This window comes from Falco peregrinus, chromosome 2 (genome assembly GCF_023634155.1).
Source record: "Falco peregrinus isolate bFalPer1 chromosome 2, bFalPer1.pri, whole genome shotgun sequence".
Lineage (NCBI taxonomy): Eukaryota > Metazoa > Chordata > Aves > Falconiformes > Falconidae > Falco > Falco peregrinus.
Window position 1 is genome coordinate 7,746,436 of NC_073722.1, and position 26,729 is coordinate 7,773,164.

The following is a 26,729-nucleotide window of genomic DNA, read 5'->3' on the forward strand; positions in this document are numbered from 1 at the left end:
CTAATATAACCTAGTCTCCCTGTTTAAACGTCTTACTCTATGTTGTCAAAGTGGATGAGAAATACCATATTACAACTGATAGTCATTCTTCAAAACAAAAGGAATTGTTGTTGAATGCAGTCTTTAACTAGAACAGGCAGTTTATGATTATCTTTTCAATACAAATCTGGTGATCATCAGAGTTTGTGGCTAATACTTACTCTTTTCTTCTGTATTCTGTCTACTCATTTGCTTGGGAATTCATGTAAGTGAGGTGTTCTGCACTTATGTGAGAGCTCCCGTGGAAATGTGAGGACATGGTAACTGATTCTCCTGCTCTTTGAACTGAGAATTTGGGTGACCTGACTGGCAACTCATAAAAAGACTCTTAGTTAAAGAGCAGCAGTGATACTGGTTTAGCAGGACAGTCCAATCTGAAGTAGTCTTCAGGTTGCCTTAGCTGGTTTTAAGGCTGAGGGTGAAAGTTCTGTGCACGATGTATGTGGAAAGATGTCAGGAGGCCCATGATACAGGATTTCAAGAAGTCTTCTTATTTACAGTCTTTATAACAACAATACATCTTTTTTTGCTCCTTGGTATTAATGATTGGAACCATCTTGAAAATGAAAGGCAATCATTGCAGCCCAAAAGAGGGGAAAGAAGTAGAAATTGCTTTGTAGCCTCATCACTCTGTTGTACAAATCAGGAAAGAAGAACCCCAAAAATATGAACGGTGATATGTCTGTACCTTTTCAAAAAGTCTGACAAGTGGTGCTATGGCAAGCATCTCTGCTGCTTGACCGGGAGGCATTCTGGGTGAGACAGTGAAAATGGTCATATAAGCTACATTTTAGAAATACTTGTCATTGTTCATCATTATTCACACAACTTTGCATAAATGGAAGTAGGGGCTTCAGTGTGAGTACTACCTTGCAGTGAAAACTGCAGGCTTGATAAAGTAAATTAATGTGTGACACATGCAGCTTCCATCTGGATGCATGAAAAAAGACCAGACTCTTTAAGTTTTATAAGAAAAATCTGTGGGTTGGGTTTTTTATTTTGTTTTGGTTTTAATTGACAGAAATCAGCAGCGCTTATGTAAGAAAAGCTAAATCGTCCCATCCCCCCCCCCCCCACCTTCAGACGCAGAGCTGTGTTTCCCACACTTACAATTGGTCATCGTGTCATTAAGAGGTGTTCTTTCTTTGTTGTGTTTTATGTTAAAGGATTAGTGTGACAAGTGGCACAACTTCAAGTACCACAAGTACCTGACCATTTTATACTTTACTCCAGCCCTCATCCAAGAGCAAAGTGTTAGCTTGATGACCAGAGCACACCTCAGAGAGATCTGTGTTTAACTGCATTTGGCCAGGAAAGGAATTAGGCCAAGTTTCCCACCTCTAACTGAGGATTAATACCATTTTGTAAATTGGAGTATTATCACCATGGTGTTCTCCCCTGCTAGATCATGTTAGCAGAGGACCATGATCTGTCCTGACTTCCTTCTGGAAATTCTGCATGGTGACACACAAGTAGATGGAACAGAGCACCTGCAGCCTTGCACTGAGATTTCCCTCTTGATTCACTGTAGGCAAGTACTTCCTAAGACAGTGGCTTCAAGCAGCTTCCTGATGGGCTCACTGGTTGCTCTGGATTTCATTTTGAGGCATGCAGGCATCTACTGTGTCAGGAGCTTAAACATGAAAATGGATCTCTGGATTCCAGACTCACTCACACCTCATTAATATCTAACCTAAATCCTACCTAAAACCTCTGTACAAATTGTCACTGAGTTTGAGTGTTCTCTGAGCTGGCCATATTAGCTTTGCACAGGGAACTGAATGGCTATGTGATAGCGTGGTGGTGTTTTACAGCATAGTGCCCCGGCAAAGGAAGAGCAGAAACTTACAGCCAGAGGTGGAGGGGAGGACAGGGCAGCTGCTTTCCAGGACTGCAGGCTTTGATTGCCTTAAGCTGCTTGTGAAACCACAGTTACAGTCTTTAGGTATTTCTAGGGAGAAGCATTTTTCTATTTTTAGTTTAAATAACATGGCCACTGCAGCTTATCTAAGTAGTGCTGATACAGAATACTGCTATATTTAGAAATCACTTAACTCCTTAATGCAAGAACAATATATTACGAAAAAGATCACAGTATGCTTCTCTGTTCTATTAGTAATATGAGTTTTGTAGCTTATGCTAAACCACTGTATTCCTTTTTAATTACCACACATATGAACAGACATCTTCCCTATGTAATTGTGGCATCCATTTCCATTGATCTTTGTCTCAAGTGTGCTTATAAAGACTATTCCTCTAGTTTTCAGAGTCATGATTAGCTCTGAGCTCATCCAGAGGCTCTGATAAGGAATGGATAAGGAAAATGCATACTGGTACATTAAATCAGTATGCATATTGGAGCATACCAATGCATATTGGTATATGAAATTAATACCCTGCATTGTTCTACGCACTCCTTTTGAAGGAATCCATTCCCTCATTAGGGTTGGATTGGGTGTCTAATGAGGGTGAATTTGTGGTATGCAATCTGCACGTTAGCAAGCAGTGTGAGACCCACACCTCCAAGCGAAAAGTACACTGTGTAACACACTTTCACATCTCACTCTCATTTGCATAAGTTTCAATAAAAAACCAATTCATAAGAAGACATACCTCATTCTAAAGCAGTGAGGATCAATGTTCGGTATGGATAGCTCAAAGCTATGTCTTAAAGCACTGAAGACTAGCCAAACAGGGGTAGGGTTACCTCTGGATCAGAACTTGCTTCGTGGAGCGTGCCTGTGAACTTAATTGGCCAGTTCTGGATACGCATTTGCTAGTGGGGAGAGAAGTCTGTTGTTACCAACTTCTGGTTCTGGAATTTGATTATACATAAATAAGAGCAGGTGTTTGCCAAGATAGAAGGTTAATCAATTTTTTCATCTATTGTTCAGGAATTGCAAATTATTATTTTTCCTATCAAATTCCATCTTCATATTTGCATGGGTATTTGCTTTCAATGAGCAATGTGTGTGAGGCGTCAGAAATTAAACTCTGAATTGAGTAGAAATAGGTTACAGAGCACATGGAAACACATACTGATAGTCTTTATGCCTTTAAAAAGCTAATCTGAAATCAACACCGAAATGTCAGGAGATAAGAAATACCTATCAGCATGAGTATATGCAAGCACTTTGGATATGCAGAAAATAATTTGACATGAGGTTTAGACATTTCAAATGTCGGGATTGAGCAATGCGAGTACTGTAATCTTGTTACTTCCTCAGAATGGCACACAGGAATGCCCAAAGAGAAATCAAAGCCAATTTTCTAAATTGTAAGAATATGCTACTAAATTTTTTGTGTGTCAAAGAAAGTACATGATGTTAGTTGAGGGAAACTCATATTGAATGTCATATGTCACCCACACTTGCAGTGTTCCAAGCTGTGCTTAGCTTGTGCTGCAACATAATATACGCAGTGGCATTGCACAGAACAGGTGGGAATCCACAGGCCTCAACACAGACAAACCAGGCAGTCTTGGCAACATTTTTTCTGATATTTGTCATTTGGCTGTTATAGGACAGATTTGCTATTACACTTTCAGGTGTACAGTAACAGGAACAGATTGGTTACTAATTTGAATGATTTTAGTAGTGCATCCAACACAAATAAAGCAATTTACCAAACAATCTGTGAGTAAAAAGTTTCAGAGCTTTGCATCAGTTTTGTCGTTTATGGATCTAGCAACTAATTGCCTGACAGAGCTTTAATTAAAAGCAACTTTATAGGTATAGATATTTACTTCATATTTCCTGACTAGAGTAGATTGAAAAGTTTGACATAGTGGTTGAATACTGAGATTATCCTGCAATTCTTCGGACAATGATTCTGTTTGTAGGAATAAACAGTTTTGTATTCAGTGGTTCATCTAGAATAATAAATTACTTAGATTTTCTGTCTGAAGGAGGACCACTCTCAAACTGAGCCTGTGTTTTTAAGTAGCTTGAATTCTAACATGTACCTTAGAAGCACTTAAAAAATCTAATTCATGTGAGCCAGTCCACCATTATATATCCAGTATCATATGTGTCTGAGGCTTGGTAGACCAGTAAGGTAGATGATTCACTTGATTTGCTTATGTAAGTGGTTAGATTAGTGGTACTAGTAATTCCATAGGCTCTGTCTACATTGCCTTCTGTAATATTAGGATGCTGCCCCACCCGGTTTACTGTCCCAGCTTGGAGCTGGCAGCTCATGGTGCCACCTACCCTGGAAGGAAGTCTGTGACCTAATCTCTGTACGGTGGAAGATTCCCAATGCAGCAGCTTAGCAAAGGCTTTCTAAATCAGCAGTGGTATGAGAAGATTGCTGTTCGGTTGGTCTGGCGTGATTAAAAGTGGACCAACACCTAGTTCCAGAACAAGGTCAGGAAATTAAAGGAGGTCAGAACAAGCCAAGAATAGCAAGTCATGTTCAGGGGCTTCGCAGGGGGAAGCATTCTTGGCTGAGGTATGGTGTTTTCTGGGAGGATTTTAGCACGGAGGCACACACCTGTGACGTGGCACTGTATGTAGTGGGGAGAACAGGGAGGGGATCTCATTGCCTAGTGAGAGGTACAGGAGAACCTGATTTGTCACAGTTTTGCTTTTAGGCAAAGATATATATCAGGGAGTCTCTAGAGTTGCCAGCCCCTTTCCTAGTCTCTGACCCAGTCATTCAATATTCGTGTAGCCTGACTTCATTCCTGCAAGATCACTGTTTCTGTAATTGTCAGAGAGGCAGGGTGGGAAGTGGGGAGGGAGAGAGGGGAGCCTGCAGTGCCAACTGCAGGGCTGTGATGCCAGATGGTATTCCCCCATCTGAGGTCAGGACAGCATATGGCATTCAGGAGCCCTGGCATACCAGAGACACATTGCACACATTTCATGTCCAGTGATGGGCACCATGATTATTGTAATTGTAAGAGGTGCCATTCCATCCTCTTGCAGGGCCTGTGTGATCATTGCAGGCAATTAGTTCATGGATGTCAGCTCCTGACTTAGAATGGTGTTAAAGTGCACGTATAAATTCAAATGTGGCTGCTAAGTTTGTTTTGGCCCCTGTATCAGTCTTTGCTCACTTTTCTAAAAACAACAGGAATTTACAGAAAGCAGCAAAATATTGGTGAGATCCAGAGTAATTTTTCTGCAGGTATCATTTAATCTACAGAGTTGCTGTTGTACACAGCTAAGTAAATTAGGATGGGGAAGAGGTGGTAAGCTGAGAAATGTCTGTAGTCTCCTTTCATGTTTTGTTCCAGAAGAGGACTGAAAGCAATAGACAGTAGCACTGAACCTGACCCAACCTTCTTTCCCTGCTCACGTGCTTTTTTTAACTGTATCTCATTCATCCTGGCTATAATAGGTACCCAGTAAGACTATCCCATGCAATTAGATAGAGTCAGAGGACATTCACTCACAACACAGACTCTGCATATGACCTTCACAGTACAAAGACAAAAGGAAATTCCAGTGTGCAGAGTAACTTCAGCTGTAGTTAGGTTTGGTGCCATTCTAAATTGTTTGGGACAGAATAGGGTGATGGCACACAGATAAAATGATAAAACCACGAGATCTACATTTGAATCCTGTAACTGGGTGCATCTGCAGAGAGGGAGTGAAAGGGCCATGCTAGCCACTGTCACTGGCTACAGATTTAGAACAGTAGGTATGGGGAGATTTATGCAACAGCTCTTCTTTCTCCTAGGCTCATACATGTATACTTTCCTCGACTTCATTTAGTTCTCCCCACAGCAACCCTAATTACTTTGGACTTTCTTTGAGGAGAATTTACTGAGTTTTCCTGCTACAACTGATACCCACTGCTTCTCTTAGCTACACGACAGCAGAACACAGGGTATGAAATCACATATGTATTTTACCACTGCTGTATACACTGAAATGGTAACTGGTCTAGAAAAATGCATTAAATAGATTGTACATCTATATACATTAAATATAATGCACTCAAAATACTCAGAAGTAATTGCAACAGCCAGCTGTAATAAAGAAGGAAATAAAATTTTTATGTTCATGGATGATCGTACCCTTATTGCAGGACTTGTTTTACACTTACTATGCAGAAAAAGGTAAGACAGATTAAGCAAATACTTTCTTAATTTATTCTTAAAGAATATGAACATTTTATAGTAGCACAAGTTTTAAAAATCAAGCAGAACTTTAAATAACCATGACCTGCTTCTGTTTGCAAACTGATCTATCAAAAAACCCCTAGCTTCTTTTCAGTACAATTTTTAGTGCTTTTACCCTACAACTTTAATGCCAAATAATCACATTTGGAACTGACCTGTTCTGAAATGTTCTTCTACAATCTAAAGTTCTTATCACTTTTTTTTTTTTCATTTCCACAGCCTAGTTTTTCTTAAACTAATTATGTTGAAAAATAAAGATAATTGAAAAGGAGAAGCTAAAATTCCTTCTTGTACCTTGCTTTTTAGGCTCAAGCCTTTTCTACAAAGAAAAGAAAACTGCTGCCCAGGAGTTTTCCCAGGAGGGAAAGTTCTTCCCAGCTCCTCACCTAATTGTGCATGTCTACAATCAAAAAATATTCACTGGCTCCATAAGTCCATCCAGTGGCTGCATATGGGAATTGCATATTTTAGAAGGTAAATTTCAATTTTATGCAATTTAGTTTATTAAGTAGTGTAGTTAATATTATTACTGACAATAAATATGAACCAAAATGTGTAATTGGAGTACTCCCAGCCTTTGCTGATCAGTAGGTCTGTATCTGTGAAGTACTCTTTTAGGATAATACTGAGATTTGTTATTGCAGCAACAGGAACAATGTAAAAGTTTATGATTATTTATTTGTATTTAAATTATTAACCTACTAGAATGAGGAACAGAAACCCCTGAGTGAAAAGCTTTAGCTTATTTTCATTCTGAAACTGAGACAACTGAGGTCATTGTGGATACAAGCTCTTGTGAAAGTTGTCCTCTTAGATCTCAGCATGCTTGTGTTTCTACTAAAGCAAACCTGTACAAAATGACATATTCTAATTATTAGAGATGTTCTTTGTTAAATACCATAAGATACTACATAAAGTAATTCAAAACCTGAACGTAAAGAGGACAAGATCTGAACAATGTATTCCAGCAGTCACATTAAGAATTTATACACAATTTCCAGAAAATCCTACTTAAGTTCAGTATTGAATCTTGATGGGTTACCAGGCTAAATCAAGCTAGCTGAGTGAGAACCCACCATTAGAAGTAGCATTTCTCCTTGGTGATGACAGCAGTTTGAGCCTCAGTGCCTTGAGCCATGCTTCTAACATCACTTCCATTATTTCTACCAGTGCTGGAGTCGCAACTGTGGAGAGTATCAACGTGATATTTTTACCAGTTAGAAAAAGTCCATTCGCTAAAAGCCTTTTAATTCTCTGTTCTTGACAAATACAGGCTTCTAAAACGTTCACCATCATTACTTGCTTTTTTCTTCCCATGAAAGTAAATGTATCTTTAATTTTGCCTTCTAGAGTGAATACATTATGATACAGTGTACAATTACATAATAGCCTATTATTTGCAGAGGGGTACCCTGCCTCAGTTAGTGCATAGGCTGGGAAGGCATAAGGAGAGAATGACATTTTAACAGCAGCCTAAGTCTAGCTTTTCTTAAACTTTGAGTGCTTTATTTTTCAATCTACATAAATAAATTTTACCCTAGAAAGTTTCAGAAATACGTCTAAGATACTAGCTGGCAGGTACTTCGTACATGTTGAAATAACCATATAGAAACTACTGCATGCTGTGGTATGACAGTTGCCTTTATATTCCTTTTGAGGTTTTCATACATTTCAGATCTTTGTTTATTTTCAGTATGGAATTGCCACTACTGAGGTTGCTGTAACTGTAAATTCTTGCACTTTCTCTCCAACAAGAAATCCATTTTTAGTAATAACATCTAAAGTTAGAATATTACATTTCTTTCTCGCTGCAATGATTACTATAAAAATGAGAAAGTCAGTGTTTTGTGGCTATAATGCAAATCTTCTGTTCTGCTACAGAGACTCTGCTTTCAGGTTTGGGATTTTTTTTGTTTGGTTGGGTTTTTTTTTCACTAGGGCCACAATAAATTTATTATATTAATTCCAGTTTCAACACCTTATTTGGTAACCTAAGTACTCCCCAGGCTAAAACATAGTCCTATATTTGGGTTCCATGGGAGTTTAAATTAAAATAAGATGGCTGCAAAGGAACACAATGAGAATATACTTTTAGCAACATTATCAACTGAAAAAAAAACAAGCAGAAAGCATTCAACTCATGGTCCCCGCTCTAGCAGCTTTTTGCATGGTTCCTGCTTCACAGAGTTGGCTGGTACCTTATGGATTCAGTTTCCTCTGTAGGAGTAAAGAGCTGAGTGATACAGAACTACTGAATCACTTCCTAACTCTCCTTTCCCTGTAAGCTGTGGCTGTCAGCATATTTTGACTTGTAGCATAACATAGGTTTCCTTAGGGCTAGGTGTTTAATACTATGTGTTTGATCAGCCTCAAAAGGCTGTGGATTATAACATTGCCTTTGCCCTATCCTTCCTTCTGAGTACAATCAGAGGACCACTTGGTTATTTTCTTTTATCTGTACTTGCTAACGTTAGGATTTTATTATTTATGTGTCAGTTATGACTGCATCATTTAGCAGAATGAAAAAGACTCAGCTTAGTACATTGCAACAGCTATGAACCTTTCCAGAGGTGTCCAGTATATTGTTTTGTTTTTCTTTGTCACATTAAATATATAGGAAACTATTTTCCCCTAATGATTTATTATTCTTCATGAGCTAGAAGACAAGGAATAGGCAGGATGTGTTTCTGATTTGTTCTGAACTCCTTACTGGTGGTGGGAAAAGAACTCAAAATGTGGTAGACCTTTTCACTAGGCTGTAGTAAAGCCTACCTTTTGACCCTGCCAGCTTCCATGCTTATGGTCTGAGCTATATTAATACCGCAGCATTCTTCTGTTAATGCAGGACCCTGCATTTTATCATGACCTGTGCTGTGACTGATCAATAAACCCCTGCAATGAGGAGGTTACAAATAAAACTGTAATCCACACATTCAGAAAATTATTTTTTAATCAGCCATAGTTTTTTATCTAAACAAAGCAAGGGTAATAAACACCTGCATGCCAAACACTTCCTATGTGTATTCTCAATATTTACAAAGCCCGTGGATTCTGCTTAGGGCTTAACAGGTTCTACAGTACACCCTTAATCTTGTACTCTGCTGATGGGTTGTTACACAGACCGCAGTATGGAACCATCTGTCACGTTCTAGTTTCTCTGTCAAAAGGTCTCTAGCAGTTCCAGAAGTTATGAGGTCCATTGCCTACCTCACCTCTGCCCTTTCACAACAAATGCAAACAAGAAGAAACAGTTTTCTGATATTGCAGGCAGCCTATTTTTCTGGAATGAACCCACCTGAATGATTGACACTGCCATTTTTGGGGCATATTTCTCATTAACAGAGTTCTTGCTGAACGGAAAGACTTTACCATTCAGTGTCTATTTGCCTCAAAGTGGAAAAATGCAAAAGGAAAGAATAAATAAAATTAGAAAATCTTCAGGCAAAATAATGGTCACAGAATTGAATTTACAGGTCAACACAAACATTACATGCATCTGTTAGTCTGTCATAATTATGAATGTCCATTTGTTCTTGTGTTATGAATAAAAATAAATGTAAAAATATGCCATTTAATTTTCTTAGACCACATTTTCTTTCATCTTTTTCTAAACAAGCACTCCTAATCTTTTAAATCTCCTGTGCACAACAGAGCACAATTTTGTAAGGATTGTCAAATGCCATTGCAGAACTGGGTTAATTTAGTGCCATTATGTCATTTAATAGTGTCTTTCAAGTTTTAAAATAATTCTAAAAATGTCTAGTGAGGTTTTATGATGTTATGATCTCTATTTCTTATACTTATAATCCAGAGATCGGTTTCCATTATATTTGTACAGAGGTTTATCCAGTTAGTGTTTGGTTATGAGGTTACAAGTTGGTTTTGAAAAATTTGTTTCATGAGTATTTACAGTCAATCTATTTATGAACCAAGCACAGACTGAAGAGACAGCATGTCGTAGATGACTCATAAACTGGTTCTTAATTATTTCCATGCAGAGGCAGTACCAAGTAGAGTGCTTGCTCCTGTTGGCCTGCAAACAGTCCTGCAGCTGGTGGTGTAGGCTTCTGGTCTCACATTGAATTTATGTGTTGACAAAGCTGGAGGATGTTTGGGTACCCAGTCCTAAGAGCTGTTCACTCTCCCGTAATCCTGCCTCTAGAAACTGATAACTGACAAATGTTTAGTGAAAGGTTAAAACCCAGATGATCTTCATGTTCTGGTAACTTCTCTGACCGTTTCTTAATTCTACTGTACTAAAAATAATCAGTATACCAAAGGCTGCCAGTCCCGCCACCCTTCTCGTTTTAGAAGTGTTAAGGATCACACATTTTTTTACATGTTTACATTACTGGCTATTTTTCTGTCCTTGCTCTGAGGAAAGTACTGCAATATGCTCATTTTGCAGTTGAAGGAAGTGTTGCATAGAGAGCAATGACATGCTTCAGGGCACACATCAAGAGTGGTATAGGCTCAGTCATTCCAACTCCCACTTACAGTTAATGCTAATTCATTCTTCACAGCATAAAACCCACAACTTAACAAAAAGAAAAAAATTATCCCCAGTAACTCCTTTGTTGGGACAGCATTTTCAGAACCCGAATTTAGGAATTTTGGCACCAGATGCTACCCCTTACCTTAACACTTCAGTCTTCTTTTTTCAGTCTTTTTTTTTTGTAGGCAACTTTGTGCCTTTCAAAGAGACACCTAGATACAGTTAGAAGATGCGAAGCAACTAAGCTAGCTTTGAAGCAGGAGGGCTAACTGCAATTAAAAGGGAGGGGATTATTTTAACTAAACAGTGGTTTAATATAGTGAACAAACTAGAAAAAATGTATTCCTAACAAAGTACAAAATGGTCCAGTGGCATTTGATTTAATCCTGCTGTAAGCCCTAGTTTACCTTTGAAGAGGTGTTAACAGAAACTGTTCTGTCAAGCCCATTTAAAACCACACTTTTCATCAACTTGAATAACACTGTAGTATTTTATGCTTAAGATTAAAAAATTATTCTACTTTTATGTAAGTGAGGGAAGATTTTTACCATTGAGATATAATGCTGAGGAAGCACAGTCATCCAAACATGCATACCAGAAACATCCCTGGCTAATCAAATCACTCCTCTTAGCCAAAGAACCCTATATGTGGGTTTCACTGTACTCACAGAGTGCTGTGTCTTGCCTTGTGTTCTGTGTGCTACCAGAAAGCTGTTAGGACCGATGCATTGACCTTGAATAGTCTCGTTACTTAAACTTGTGCTTGCTGGTAATGGCTCTATTCTCTAATGGCTCTAATCAACTACTCAGAATGATGAAAACGGAGTAGAGAGGACATCCATGGAGTCACTGGGAGAACAAGGCTACTGTAACTACTGTCATAACACTACTTAAGATCACCTGAGCAGGTAGCAGCTGTACAGCATCTCTCATTAAATGACGCCTTCACCTTTGCAGAAAGGCTGAGTACATGGCCAAAAAAGTTCTGCCTTGAGGCTTAGCAGAAATCTATTAACAAAGAAATATAATGAAGAAAACCAGCACTATTTGTGCAGAACTCAAATGTTTTTCTCATCTCTGAAGTGACTCTTGAGTTACATTTATCTTGTCAGCCTCACTTTCCAATAGTTTTGTTTTTATGGATGGTATGTAGCAGGCAGCTCCTATAGTTTTTGCTACATGATAAATGTTTTTGTTCAGAGCATTTTCAAACCTGGTTGGAGTGTGGGCCCTAACGTCAGACAGCTGCTGGCATATAAGGGATCCATATTGGCTGTCATGCATACATTCGGTAGGTCACCAATGTATAGAGTAAATGGAAGGAAACTGTAAACTACAGGGTTATAAATACATGAAGAGTCTCTTGAGCAAAGCTTGAGTGGTTTCTGATGTCAGCAGAACCCTGAGATGTATTTAGTGTCCTGCTTGGTTTGGCTGTTTTTCTATTCTCTGTGGAGCAGGACTCCTTCATAAATAGCAAGAGAAAGCCAACGGTATTTAAGAGAGAAATCATACATAGATACTGAAATGATAACTGTAAACATTTACAAGATGTCTTATTCTATCATTGCCACAGACAGATGCATACCGTTGTGTTTCGTGGATGTAGCTCAAACAGGAATTCTGAGCTTATTCAACATAATTCATTTCCTGTCTGTAATGCTCTTGTAATTTGATACTACAAAGAACAATCTTGGGTTTTAAAAAACTGTTGGTATATAAATTGAAGCATAAAATCAGAAAACATGTTAGTACAGTACAGATGTAAGCAGGCAAGTTAAGGAAAATAGTTACTATATAGTATGCACGAAATAGTAACAGGATGATATATTTTCACGGCAATGCAGTAGAAAATATTTTTTAAGACTAAGAATCTAAGATTTCCATACAATGAAAATCAGTAGTTACAAAGGAGGAATAATCTCAGTTAGTGACATTCAGAAAAAAAGAAACTGAACTAAATTGTTTCAGAAAAACATTCCATACACTTCAGTAATAAAAAATGTTGTCTTTTGCAAACTGCACTGCAGGTTACTATGAAACCTGTAGGCAGAATTAGAGTGACAATGCCCAACTGTATTTGCTTCTGACTCAGAGGAGGAAGAGTTCTGGTGTGAATGAAAAAGACAAAATAACAGCATGTTCTGTGTACTAGCGAAAGCTATCAGGCTTAAACTCAGTCACAGCAAATAATAACCTTGTTTCTACAGAAACATCTATTTTTCACATTGTGCAGTATAGTAATAATAAATAATTTATGATCATGTTGAAGGATGTTGCATATTTACTGTAGTTAGTCTGAAGGAGCTTTAAACATGTAAACAGCATGATGTGTTTCAGAGGTTAAATGTCTAGAACAAAAAGACAGTATTTGCCTGGATCAAAAGCTAGTCAGAAGAACATCTGACTTTTAAGTGTGGTTGGAATCTGTAAAACATTGAGGACCTTTGGGCAGAATTAGCTTTGTAACATTGCTAAAATGCAAGATGTGTCTTATTTGCGAATATTTATTTTAAATAACCCAAAAATCTATCAAAACCCCATAACATGTTCTTACCTGAAATCTGAAAAATTAGATAAGGACAACTGCCATTAGGAGGATGTGATTATTCTGCACCACCGTCCTTCCCTACTCTTTGTAAAGCTCACTAAAACTACAGAATATTTTGTAATAGTTACTAAAATATGTTGCCCTGGCAAAAATCAGGTGTGGCTCAGCTGTGATTTCTAGGTGCGCATGGAAGTGTAGGACAGGCTATGTGGCTCTGTTGTGTTGGAACCTGAATGAATCCAGCCAGCCTTTTGGACCTCAGGTGCATTTGCCTGACAGAAGTCCTGTCATGGGAGCCGAACTAAGCCATTATGTTGGACACTGCTACTTAGTACAAAATTTGGCTTGAGAAAACACGCTATACAGTTTTTGTTGATAATGTATCAGATACCCACATCTTTTGCTGAACTTGGCTAGTTGATCAAATCTCACCTATGTTGATACAGTGTATGAAGTGAAGACAAATGAAAGAAGTTTATTTTTCTGGTGCCATTCACAACTGATTTCGAGCAGTTCTTTTTATAGTGGAATCATGCTAGCAGCTAGAGTTAAGTTAAAAGTAAGTTCGAGGTTACGGGATTACAATTAGAGGCATTTTCTCATGTCAGATTCTCCGTGGTGGCAACAAAAATGCTCACTAGGTTTCAGGCTAAAATGTGGGATAAGACTAAAAGTAATTACTCCTGTGTGAATAGTCAGTTCCTTCTTCTGACAGTGAATTTATCTCAGTTAGTCTTTAAAGAAGTCTACAGGCATTGAAAATTATATTAAACATATTCCATGTGTGCAAGAGTGAAACAGAAATTTAAAATATATTAATTTCAGCCTCAGATGGGATATAACTCTTAATATTTCCACTTGTACCCTGGACAATATCTCATAGCTCTATAAAATTTCTTATTCTAAATGCAGGTGTTTTCTTAGAGCAATCTTGAAGGCAAAAATACCAGTCCTTTCCCCCTGGAAATCTAGAATAATAACTCACAGTACAGAACAATAAATCAGTTATATCCTGGAAATGTTACTCTTTGAAAAAGGAAAAAAAGCCTAAAACCCGCAGAGTTGATACCACTTTCCAGAGTAATGCAAAATCTTAATTGAACACGTGGCTGCATTGTCATACCATGCTTAAAACTGACAGTTGCACATGGCATTCAATACAGGCCTGTCACTGGGTCTGGCCCAAATGTTAACCAAACTGGTTAACAGAGTCCTTCAAGCATTTTGACTTATCTCTAGGAAAACTTTCCTATTTTACTCCTCTTGGGCTTTCCTCCCCTCCCACTAGATGGGTTTTTAAAAACATCTTGTTAATTATGTTAATATTTCTGGAATTAGGTTCCTTTCAGAGAAATGCACTGTACATTGTACTGTACAGTATTATAATGCTCAGAAATGTATCTGTGTAAAGTATTTCATGATAACTGTTAGGATGATATTTTAAAATATAGGTCTTAATAAAATAATTTATTTGGTTGTAGCAATACAGGAAGAAGTGTACAAAAAGAAACTCCTAAGAACTTAAGGGTAAATCTAATTATTATATCTATATTGTCTAGAAATAAAGGAGGTTAATTATAAAGGCAGATGATGCTTATATCTTATATGTGTAGATGAGCACACCTTCCTCCTCCCTCACACCCCCCCCCCCCCCCCGTTTCACTTCAACACATTTGGGAAGATCTGTGATGGAACATGCCTGCCACTTTCACTGGTAATGAGAATCTATGAAGTCTCTGGCAGGACACTTACTTTAAGGTGTGATTTCCTGCTGGAATAAGATCTGGAGGCCAAAGGGGAGGTAAGGACTTTATTAATCCTAGCTGGAAGTAGGAGAGAGAGATCACATCACAGAACATTCTGTCAATGTCAGCTATATATTCTAAGATAGGAGTAGCATTTTAAAATCTTACTGTGTCTGACAAGCCAGTCTTTCCATTTTAAAGAAAAGAAAAAAACCTTGTCAAGTCTGTTTTTGTCAGAAGTTGAAGAACTTAGTTTATTTATAAGGAATATCCACAAAACAAGCTTGAAATTAAACTATATTGGTAGGTTAAGGAATCTTGGAAATGTTAGGTAAAGGGCTGTGGGTTTGTATGAGATTTGTTTTTTGATTTTGGTTTTGTTTTTTTTTTTTAAATGGCAACCAGGTCTAGATCCATCTATGCAAAAGACAGGTAGGAACAAGACATATAAAGTGCCCCCCTCAAAAAAACCCACAGTAGTCAGAGCTCTTGCCTAGAGCAGAGGATCTGAATTTCTTGTTCTCTAGTTTGGAGCCAGAGGGAGAGGAGAAAACACTGTTGATCAGTTACCTGAAAAGCAGGTAACTCACATCAGTCATGGAAGAACAAAAAATAAAGGCTTCAATTTATCCAGAGGAGGAATTCAAACATGTACCTTCCCCTACAAAAGCAAGTGATTTAACCATGAAGTTACTAAGTATTGCATTTTGGGAAACAGTGTGAATCCTCTGTCTTATTTTTTATGAGAAGAGGCTGATGGGACATAGACACCAGCTCTAGAAGAAAGCCAGTAGCTGAGAATCCCAAATGAGGATAGGCCCCTAACTGTTTATGGGTGCAAATATTAGATCCCTTCTTTTTTTTTTTTTTTTGGCATCTTTTACTGGTAGCCTAGGTGTCAGTCCATTAAATTTGCTGGTTTGAATGCCTAAATTTCCTGCGTTTTATGGGGAGTGTGGGCACCTTCTCTCAAGAAAGCGAATTTTATTGCAACACATACATCCACGATGGAAGTAAGCCAAGTTAATTTTTTCTACTCTAAAAACAACTGAGATTTTCCAACAACATAAAATGCCAGAGTTCTTTATGCTCATTCAGCATGAGGCAGAAAGCAAAAATGAGGCTTTTTTAAAATTCAAATGTGAGAATTTGTGCAGAGCTCTACTAGAATGTGTAACTAAAGGAATGTGAAGAGTTTTAAGCCCTGGTGTCATCTGATATGACAGACTATAATATTTCAGAGTTTGCTGCCAAATCCTAATCTAATAAAGGCAGATACATTTCCTTTAGCAAAAGAGTTTCCAGTCATGTCAGAAAAAAAATTTAACCAAAGCAGTGAGAGAGATTGTGATCAACCTAGGAAAACAAAGTAATTCTTAATCTGGATAATGTGGTTTTTTTATTACTTTATTGCAAAAGGTTAGATTCAGACATGATGCTGTTCTAGTAGTTGTTGATTAGTGATGCATTTATTTTGGGATGTATAGTAACTAAAAAGCTTACTGGACTGACAAAATATTGCCTATGTACACAGCCGAAGTGGGAATTCAGAATCATGAGAGGTTAGCTTTCCAATGAAAGTCTGTGATTTAAAATCGTTACAGATCAAAATTGTTTCAATTGCCTTTGGAGTGCAATAGGATCATGCGGGAATAATATGAAATCACTTCATCAGAAAAAACCCAATGACACATTGTCTTTCTCAGACCACCAAATTTGTGAATTAAAACAAATAATTTTTTTGTAGCTTTTTCTGGTACCTAGCTCACAGAGATGTTTTGTCGGTAAATTGATTCATTGTTACTGCATTAAATATGAAAAATGATGCACAAATAATATTACCCAATAGTAATTACATGACAGGACTATCCTAAGCTCTCAGAGCTCTTTTATTTTATTTTATTTAATTTTTTTCTTTTTTTTACTGCCTTTGTTGCTTAGAGTTACTCATGATTAAACTTCAGATTTTGGGCCAAATCTTTGAATTTTTTTATGTTTGCACTTTCTGGAGTGGTCACACCTAGATTTCACATACATGTTGCCTGAAAAGACCATGAAGGCACTCGAGGATAAACATACGCAATGGTAACTAAGTAATCAGATACTATAAGTTGCTTTGAGTGCTCTGCTACTTCAAGAACATAGCAGATGAAACGGGGTTTAGGTTTTTTTCTGAAACGACCAGTTCTCCTGCCGTCTTCCTTCCTCCGTTCCTTGCTTTCTTTGCCTTCTGCTGGAAATGGCTGGTGCCCACGAGATGGCACTATGCCACAGCAGGGTGTTGGGATACCAGGGCTACAGCTCCCATTTTATAGCATGGATATACCCCTTTTTAAACTCCAGAGATTTTTCAAACTGTACTTTCCCTATGCCACAAATATCCTGCCTTTCAGACTGTTATCAGCTGGGAATTGCAGGCGATTCCTGCTAGGAGGCTTGGGGGAATTCCAGTGTAGAAAGGGATCAAGTTGCTAAAAATTTTGGGAAACATGTTTAGCCTAAGCTGCCTCCATTAAAGGGGACTGCTAGGTGAAGGATCCTCTTAGGAACTAGCAAGAGTGTCCCTGAGGAGCACAGTTAATCAATTAAACAGGGATTTTAAATGTTTAATTCATATGTTCTTGGCCTATCTTCAAACTGGTATATAAAGGCAAAAGTTTTTTTATTAAATTAAAAAAAAGATTTAATAATTTAGGAAGTGTGTCTTTCGAATAATTTTTATCAAGACTAGCACACAGAGAGGAAATGCCTTATCAAGCCCTAGCCACCTGAGACCCACTGGGCTGTTCAGGCCAAGTTAATTGGTTCTGGAGCAGGGCACCACAGGCAGCGCAGAGTGTACAAGGTCAGCGCCCTCCCCTCCCCACCAAATGAGACAGAAAGAGAAAAATCCTTCCTGTCATGGAGCTGCTGTGCGGCTTTGCAGGGAGGAGAGCTCTTACTTTCTGGAAGAGGAAGCAACCTTTGCAGCTGTGAAACCTGAGAGAACAATGGAGATTGTGTAGACCAGCAGTTACGGGGGGCTGCTTTCTGCTCTCCGGGGCTCCATGCCAGAGAGGTCCCACAGCAGCAATCTTTTCTCTGTAATAAATTTTAAACTTCTCTTGACCTTATTGCTGCACTCTGGGCTGAAATGCATCCAAACAATTGATGGGAGGTACCATATATCGTAAAAATTGTGGATGCATCCTGAATGCCAACAGAACTGCTCTAGACGAGACCAAAGCGTAAATGGCAGCATTTTCCTCGTTTCCAAACTGAATTTGAGCTAAGCTTTTCATTCCTGCCTTAGCCATGCACTGGAGGAACATGTGACACCACTCAAGTTGCTTTAGGTTAGTGTGATAGAAGTAGCTCTCATTTGCCCGTGTTCAGCCCTGTGGTTTTGCTTTTTTGCTTTATATTATCTAAGTCTGGTTTAACTTTTTTTTTTTTTTTTTTTTTTTAACTGAAGGGAAAACCCCACAGACCTTGAAGCTTTTACTTAAGAAAGTCTGCTTCCTTTTTGCTCTACAGAATTGTATTGTCCTTTGCCTTCTCCACTCCCTCCAGCTTGCTGTTGTAAAATACGTTGCTCTCCAAAGTGTGATGGATCAAGCGTGGGTAGATCTTTGCATACCCTGCACAGGCTCTCCTTTATGTAGCACTGGTATACTCCATAGTAACTGCCTAGAGAGGCTGGTTCCACCTTGCTGAGAGCACAACTGTTCTAATATAACTGAGCCCATTCCCTTCTGTAGAAACCTTATCTGTGATTGCTGTTGCACACTTGAAAGAGCTCTTTGTTAGGCCAGGCTGAACGTTTGCATGGTTTGGCTGCAAAACACACTGGTCATTCCATCCCAACACATGCGTGTGTTGATCATGGCATTTATACAGGTAGGCAGCCATGGTGTGTTTTCGTATATCCATAAGTTGTTGCAAACTTGTTCTGTTATGCACTAGAACTAAAAGAGAAACTAGTTTCAAAACATCTACTTATTTTCTGAGAGATTTTACTTACCTAATAAACATACAGTGATTTTGCTTTTTTAATTCTGCCTTTTTTAAGGTGAAAATCAACTGCAAACATAGAGAAAGTGAAACCTTAAACAATTAAATACCAGACTGAAGCAATCCTGAAGGCTGTTATTATTTATACTTCAGTATCACTTTGAAGCATCTGTTCAATTTAAGGTCCTTGATTTTAGTCCAGGTTCTATGGAGAAGATGTCTCGTTGTTACAGAGCCTTCTCCACTTCGTTGTAAAACTACTTCTGTCCATGTACATACTAAGGCCATAGTTCTTCCAGCTTCATGGATATGCCTAAAATCTAGTCATGTGTACATTCTCATTGATTTTTTTTATGTTGTGTGCAAGTATGTAGGCATGTGTGTAACTTGCAAGAATTGGAACTGAATTATTGCTTTATCCTGAAAGGATTAAAACCCTTAGAAATGCCTACTTCTTGCCAAATAAGGCATAACATCCAGATTGACACCATCAGTTTTCTATACATCACAAGACCAAATGTATTAAACAATACAGTAAAATAATATTGTTCCTTGTGACATGTAACAGTGAACTTTCATAGTAAGTAACCCACAATTGTTGGATTAATATATGTTAAGGATTTGTAATTTACGTTTTAAATTATGTACCAGGATGGTCTGTATATTTTTTATACATATATATGGGGGGGTGGTGGTATATAGTCTTGGGTTGTAGCCAAGACTATGTAAGAAATATTGCTTGTGTAGAAGCTCTGAATGGCCTCCTTCACAGTCATCATCATGCAGGCATTTTCCCTGTTTAATATCTACTACCCTGCAATGCTATTTCCTTTAGGTAACTGTATTTCTGGCTCGTGTCACAGTAGAAAATACTCCCTCCACCGCCTGTCATCTACTAGGATTCATTTTAAATGTGGTAGTCACTATCCTTATCTAATGAATGATAGTACTTTGGCCAGTGCAGTTTAAGGATTGGGAGGATTTATAAATCTGCTGTCTGAACATAATAAAAGATTTTCAGCAGTGAAATAAGCATTTGAAATTCAAATTTTATAAATGGGTTCTTTAAAACTATTTGATGTTTAATCACACCAAAAAAGAAGTTTATTACACCAGTGGCTGTAAGGCTTTTGGATGCTGTCTGTATTCATACCACACCAACACAAGAGAAATTATCATTACTTACTGAAGAAATAATCTCTGTTCTTTCTAGTTGGATTATATTTAAATCCTAGAAAATTTTGACAAAAGAGGAAGATGAAAGCTAAGGTCAGTGGTAGATTTAGTCTTGAAATAGTTGAAATGTGGCTTGTGGGATAAGTGCTGTTTTATATCGACTGCATGTCAGCTCTGTATAAGATGGGAGCATGACAATATTAGAGACGATGACTACCACAATTCAGTGACTTTTATAAAAATTAGATGTTGCTCGGCTACCCCGTCAAGGGAGGCATTGTTTTGTGACTTCACGTGCTTTTCACACAACCTAATTCAAGGCACTCCAAGGCAAGTGCCTGTGTTGGGTGATTAGCCTTCCTAGGATCTCTGTAATTGTTGGGAGAAGGAGATTTCTACTGCTTTCATTCAATTCAGGGGAAGAATTCATCACAGGTAACTGAACTACTCTCCCATGGAGGCCCTCCCACCTTGCTGATGCACAGGAAACCAACAGCAGCTAGCTTCCTACGTTATTGTATAAACAGAAAAAAAAGATGATGACGAAGTCAGGAAAAAAATCAAATCAGGATAAGTATATAAGCCTGTAGTATGCCAAATGTAAAATTAGGCCCTTAAGGCCAGAATTAAAATCCTGAAAATGCCTACTTATGTGGTACCCAGATTCTAGGCTTTCTAGCTTTCTCAAACTGTGCCATTGTCTAGTACTGCTGGGTAGGTGATGCATGTCATGCCTCAGTGTAATCAAGGAACAGAAAGTAGATGTTCTCTCCATTACAAGGCACTTTTAGTTTCCTCTGTTTCCTTGTCAAGACCGTTATTGGTGACTTTAGTGGTTAAAACAATGGTTTGCAGGCTCATTCTCATTTAAAAGTTGATATACAAGTGGAGGACAATTTTAAGCATTTATAGTTAGAAATTAACACTGTGATTGCAATAGATGCAGTGAAGTAACAGAAGGAGAAAACTAGTTCTCACCTGAGGCAATTGTACAATGCAATAAGATGCTAAACCTGTGTTAATTCAGAACAGGAGAAAAAGTTTAATCAGGCTCGAGGAACTGGGGAATTGGTAATGCCAGCATCAGGTTGATTCCATCATTGCAGTGCAGATTTGAAGTTTCTAGTGGAACTGAGTGTAATGAAGATTATGTTATTAATTTTAAACTTTTTTTTTTCTTTATTCCTAAGAGAAAACTGGGGGGGGGGGGGGGGCGGGGAAGGCAAGAAAAAGTGTTAGCAGAGTCAAGACAAATTGTATTAATCTGTGGCAGAGGAAGAGGTAGGTTGAAACTGATGTCTTATCATTTAATAAATGTCCAACTTCTAAAGAAATCCAGACAGGTCTGAATGAGTGTCTATACATAGTATATCAAAAGATGTATATGTAACAGTGCCATTGTAAGACTGGCCAATAATCACAGCCTACATTAATTCCAGAAAGTACACACAAATAATATTTCTTGGCTCCATTTTCAAAGCAGCATTTGGAAAGTTATGTGCACTAATCCTGTAACAATAACAGGATTTGTGTTTCCAACACAAGCATAGCTTTGAAAATGTAGCCATAAGGGTCTAATGCCGCAGTCAAAGTAATCCCTGACCTTTTACCCTCTGAGAAAAGAGAACAATTTTGCAAAAATGTTTGTCACTAAACTAAAAAAATGTCCTGTACCCTGGGGAATCCTCACATGAACAGTCTCTTTCTGGCCTCAGGGATGTAAGTCATTAACTAAATGCAGGAGCAAGAGCAGATATTGAAAGAGCCCAAATTTGCTTACCTGTCTGAAAATCCTCAGTTCTCTGCCTCTCAAGTGTAATCATAGAATTACAGGATGATTTGGTTTGGAAGGGACCGTGAAAGGCCATCTAGTCCAACCCCCCTGCAGTGAGCAGGGACATCTTCAACTACTTCAGGTTGCTCAAAGCCCCGTCCAACCTGGCCGTGAATGTTTTTAGGCATGGGGCATCTACCATCTCTCTGGGCAACCTGTGCCAGTGTTTCATCACCCTCATCATAAGAAATGTCTTCTTTGTATCTAGTTTGGATCTCTCCTCTTTTAGTTTAAAACCATTGCCCCTTGCCCTGTTGCTATAGGCCCTACTGAAAAAGGTTATAACCCCAGAGACGAGGAGAAGTGAGCGGTTACTTTGAGTACATTATCATTTAAACTGATAAAAGTAAATATTCTAATTTACTCTCCTGTTCCCTGACAGTCCAACGTGTTGTGTGTTCTCCTTCAGTTCCTGTTCTTCAGTTCCTATTTCCTTCACTCCAAGGAGTAGGACCATTGGAAATTTCCAGAATTGGCATTGTTGTCTTTTCCCTAGAAAAAGAATTTTGTGTAAATCTTACATGTGGTTAGGAAGTTAAGTGATATTCAGTAATTCGTGCAGTGAAGTAGCAAGTAAAATCTGAAAAGTTCCAACGTGGGTCTTTTTATTCAGAATTCCTGTTGGCTTCAGAGGAATCTAGGATGTGGCTCTTTTTTACAATAGAAAAAGAGTCCCCTGCATTAACTGTCTGTGGGAGTGAATGGATGTCAGCAGCTTTTTGTATTATACTGAAGGCTGTCAATGTCTTAGGGTACTGGTTTCCAGTCTTGTGGTTTAGAGCAGGGTTATTGGTTGTTATTATTATTTGTGACACCTATTTTAAAGAAGGATGTATTTAATATCTCAGTCCAGGATAGCAGTATCTAAAAATTGCAGTCATGTATAGCAGCATTGTTGTGAGTCTGAATAAAACTAGTAATATGTTTTTATTTCACATTAATCAAACACAAAGCCTTCTCAGCATTGTAAAAAAAGGTGACTTGCAAACCAAGAAAATGACCTAATAATCAAGCACAGCAAAGGATATTAAATATCCTTCCAGTATCTCTCATACCTCTCAGTTAAAAGGAAGAGAGAATTTCTGTGACAGAGGGACTTTTTGGAAAAAGAAACAATGTTACACACTGTTTAGGTTTCTAAAAAATAAGGAAAAGGTGTTTTTTTTTTTGCAAAAAATGCCCAAAAGGTGGCAGTACTTCATGCACTGCTGAGTGCCTGGAGCCCTCAGAGCTATCCAGTTTTCGTTCCGAAGTGCTTAACATCCACTTTCCTTCAAATACACCCAAGGAAACGATGTCCTTAAAAGAAAATACATCCCTTTGTGGCTACATTTGGCTTTTCTAGAAGTACACAAGACCACCTGAAATAAAATATCTTAATAGGTCTGAAAAATACTTGTTTGAGGAATTCCATTTTTACTCACAGACAGTCCCGCGTTCTGGGCTGCTGGCTGTATCTCTTGCTGTAGTCTCACATGGCACGTTGCTATATCACAGAAGTCAGACAGTTATGCTTGTGACTTAACTGGCATCAGTCTGGATCCTTAGCAAAATTTAGCAAGACTAAGATGTTCTTGATCCTTCTACTTAAGAAAAATCCAGGATACAGCTCATGTAAAATCACCTTGTATTTAGAGAAGTATCTGCAGGGTACAGTTCAAACAGGTCGATTCTTTATGCCTAGGGGAGTCACACTGTAGTGGAGGTAAAACTGCAGGTGCTAAGATGACAATAACTGTGTTTTATTTCCTGTGGCCATTATCTTCCCACAACCTTCAGACAAAATCCAGCCAGCAAAGGATCCCTTTTTCATGCTTGAAAAAAACAACTGAAAGATCCTTGCTATTAGCAGTGGGTGGTTATGGCATATGGTGATACATGGTAACACTGCAATTCTAAATGTACATGATATGGTTATTAGTTCCTGCAATGACAGGATTGTATCTGTGGAACTAGATTTTGCTGTGCTGTAGCACAGTCTGGCTCTGAGCATAACTGTGCCTCTGCCCCCGATCTATTGCCTTTTCTCTGTTCCCTTTTCCTTTGGCCTTCTCACAGGGTTGGGTCTGTGTCATCTCTGTGGTTGTCTTCCTTTAACGGAAACGTTCACCCTCCCTTCCCCATGGCCACATGTGTTGCTGCTTTTTCCTGTGAAAGGACCCAAAGAGAACTGAGCTACCACGAATTTGGTGAGAGTGGACGTTTGTGTGTCCTAGAAGGCAGTTAGGGGTCATAAGCAGTTCAGTGATGGGACAGAGGGGCAGAGAGATCTCCTCCATCTGATAAAGTCCTCTGCATTGATCTTAATCCAATAATCACATTCTTAGCTGTATCTCCGCACTTACTACTAACAGTGTTGTGAAAGACACAAATTACATTCCTCGCTACTACTGCTTGTCATTGTGCAGGAATATTGCTTTCATTGCCAAGAAGGTGGGCTTCTCTTACAAAGTACTGCAATTCTTCTTTATACCCAGAAAATATGGAAGGTGACAAGACTTCCTTTGAAAAACTGCTACATTCAGCTGTTGGGCTAAATATTACAGCCAGCAGTAACTGAGCCATTGGTTATTATATTCAGTCAGGGTGAAGTGGTTTTCTTGTTCTGAGGTTGAACTGGTTTAGTGGCTTGCCACTGCTGGAAGGATCAGTTCAGTTTCCCCCTTCTCCTGGCCACACATTCCTGTTGCTTCCCTGATGCTGGCTATTGTGTTTGTGTGATCCTGCCATAAGCCAGTTCCACTCACTAAACTGGAAAAAACTAATCCAGCAAAAAAGTGAATAGTTCTCTGTGATTTGTTGGGAGCTAAATCACCTCTCATATGAGTGCTGTAACTGGTACAAGGAAGGAGGGAGTGAACGAAGCAAGATGGCCACTTCAAGTAGCAGACGGATGTTGCATTGGCTCACCCACTCTGTGAAAACTCACAGTGTAAGCAATGTTGGAAAAAGAAGAATCACTAGTAAAATTTACTTTGCAAAAATAAGGAATGGGTACTGAGGTATGCCACCAGTGAAGTAACTGAACTCTGTACTGTCTGAAAATACATTGGTGCTAAAGGAGCAGGCTTGCCAGACATTGGTTTTCCCAAGGAAGCCAACTTAAGAAACTCTGTCTCCTTCCCTTGGTGGCTTGTTTCCAGTCACATGTTCAAATTGCCTGCATTCTCAGTTCTGCAAATATAATATTTTTTAAGAAACATTGTAAACTGGATAACTGAAATGACCTGACTTAAAAATCCACTTTCTGGAGGGTTTTGTTTTTTTTTTTTTATCCCAGATCATTTCAATGAAGTCAGTATCTCATGTAAGTACACCCTTGGGATGAAATTAAATTATACGGCTCAATCTAAATTAATAATCTAGTAGGACATCATTACTGAAAGACAGAAATTTCTCCCTGCTGATCCAGAAAAAAATATGCAGTCTTCTGTCAGATTCATGAGATTAATCAGCTCTATGTGTGTGTGTGTGTGTACACATGCACATGGGGATGTGAAGTGGACCTCAGTGGAAAGTGTTAGTTGTGAAGGACCTGTGGTTTGGAATGAAAGGGAGGGAAGAAAAGCAGGATCTTTTACCCGTTTGGTGGTATTAAGCTGTCATAGTGGCTCAAGCCAAGCAACATATTTCCACCTTCATGTCCATCTCAAAATGTTTCACAGATGAAATAGAACTAGCTATATTAGTCACTGTACTAAATCTGAAGGCTTATAATGATATTTTTCTATGTTTTTTCCTATTCTCCATGTTAGGCATTAACATAGTGCTTCAGTGTTATGATAACTGCATATTGATTTATTTATTTGTAACATCATGAGGTATCCTGAACTCTGTTACTGATTTGTTCAGGCAGCAGCCATGCCCTTTGTTTGTAAAGTACCGGCTACAGTGTCAGGCTGCAGCCCTAAGGGAGGCTGCTCTGGGTGTGTCTGCAGTATAAATACAGAGATGCAGCAGTTGTCACCAGCCATCATTGCTGACCTGACAACGTATCTTTCATTTCTGGTTAACTAATGTGGGAAATTCAACAAAATTATAATCTCTAAACCATATATATATAGTTTATCAGGTGTCAAGGAAAACCTTTTTCAGATCAGCAGCAACCCAAACTAGTTAATTACCAGAGTGACTCTGAAGTACATTGAGCTCATGTAAATGTGGCAATTGTTTGGTTATCAGCCACAGCTGATTTCCTCATTCTTGGCTGAGACCAGCTACTTCCTTCTTCTAATGCTAGAGATATTCACTCAAGAGAACTTTCTCCTCCCTTTTGTATGAAGGAACATTTTGATATCTCCCTATTGTCTTCTGCATGTACTCTTTTAGTTATCCTTGCTGCAAGCTTTAGTCCCATTTACACTCCCTTTCTTTCACTCATATAATTACCTTGTTCAAGTGAAAATCTTAGAGGAAGATTTGCTGGATTATTTTTAAAAGGGGCTACTGAAGTCCTGCACTGGTACAAATGGGTTTGGGGTTTTGTTTGTGTTGTTACAACGTATGCATGTTTAGATTTTGTGCTTGTGAAGTTACACAAAGTGCCAAACACACTCAACTGGATGAGAAATATTTTTAGTTTTTATTATGTCACTTAAACATAAAGGAACTTTATGTTTAAATCTTGAATGCCCACTGTGACAACGGGAGGTCAGTCACTTATTGTAAGACCTAAAGAGGGTGAGAGTGTGTATTCTTAAACCTGTTGTTGAACTCCAGTGGGATGAATCCTTCTGATAATCATAGAAGTAAACAAATTAAAA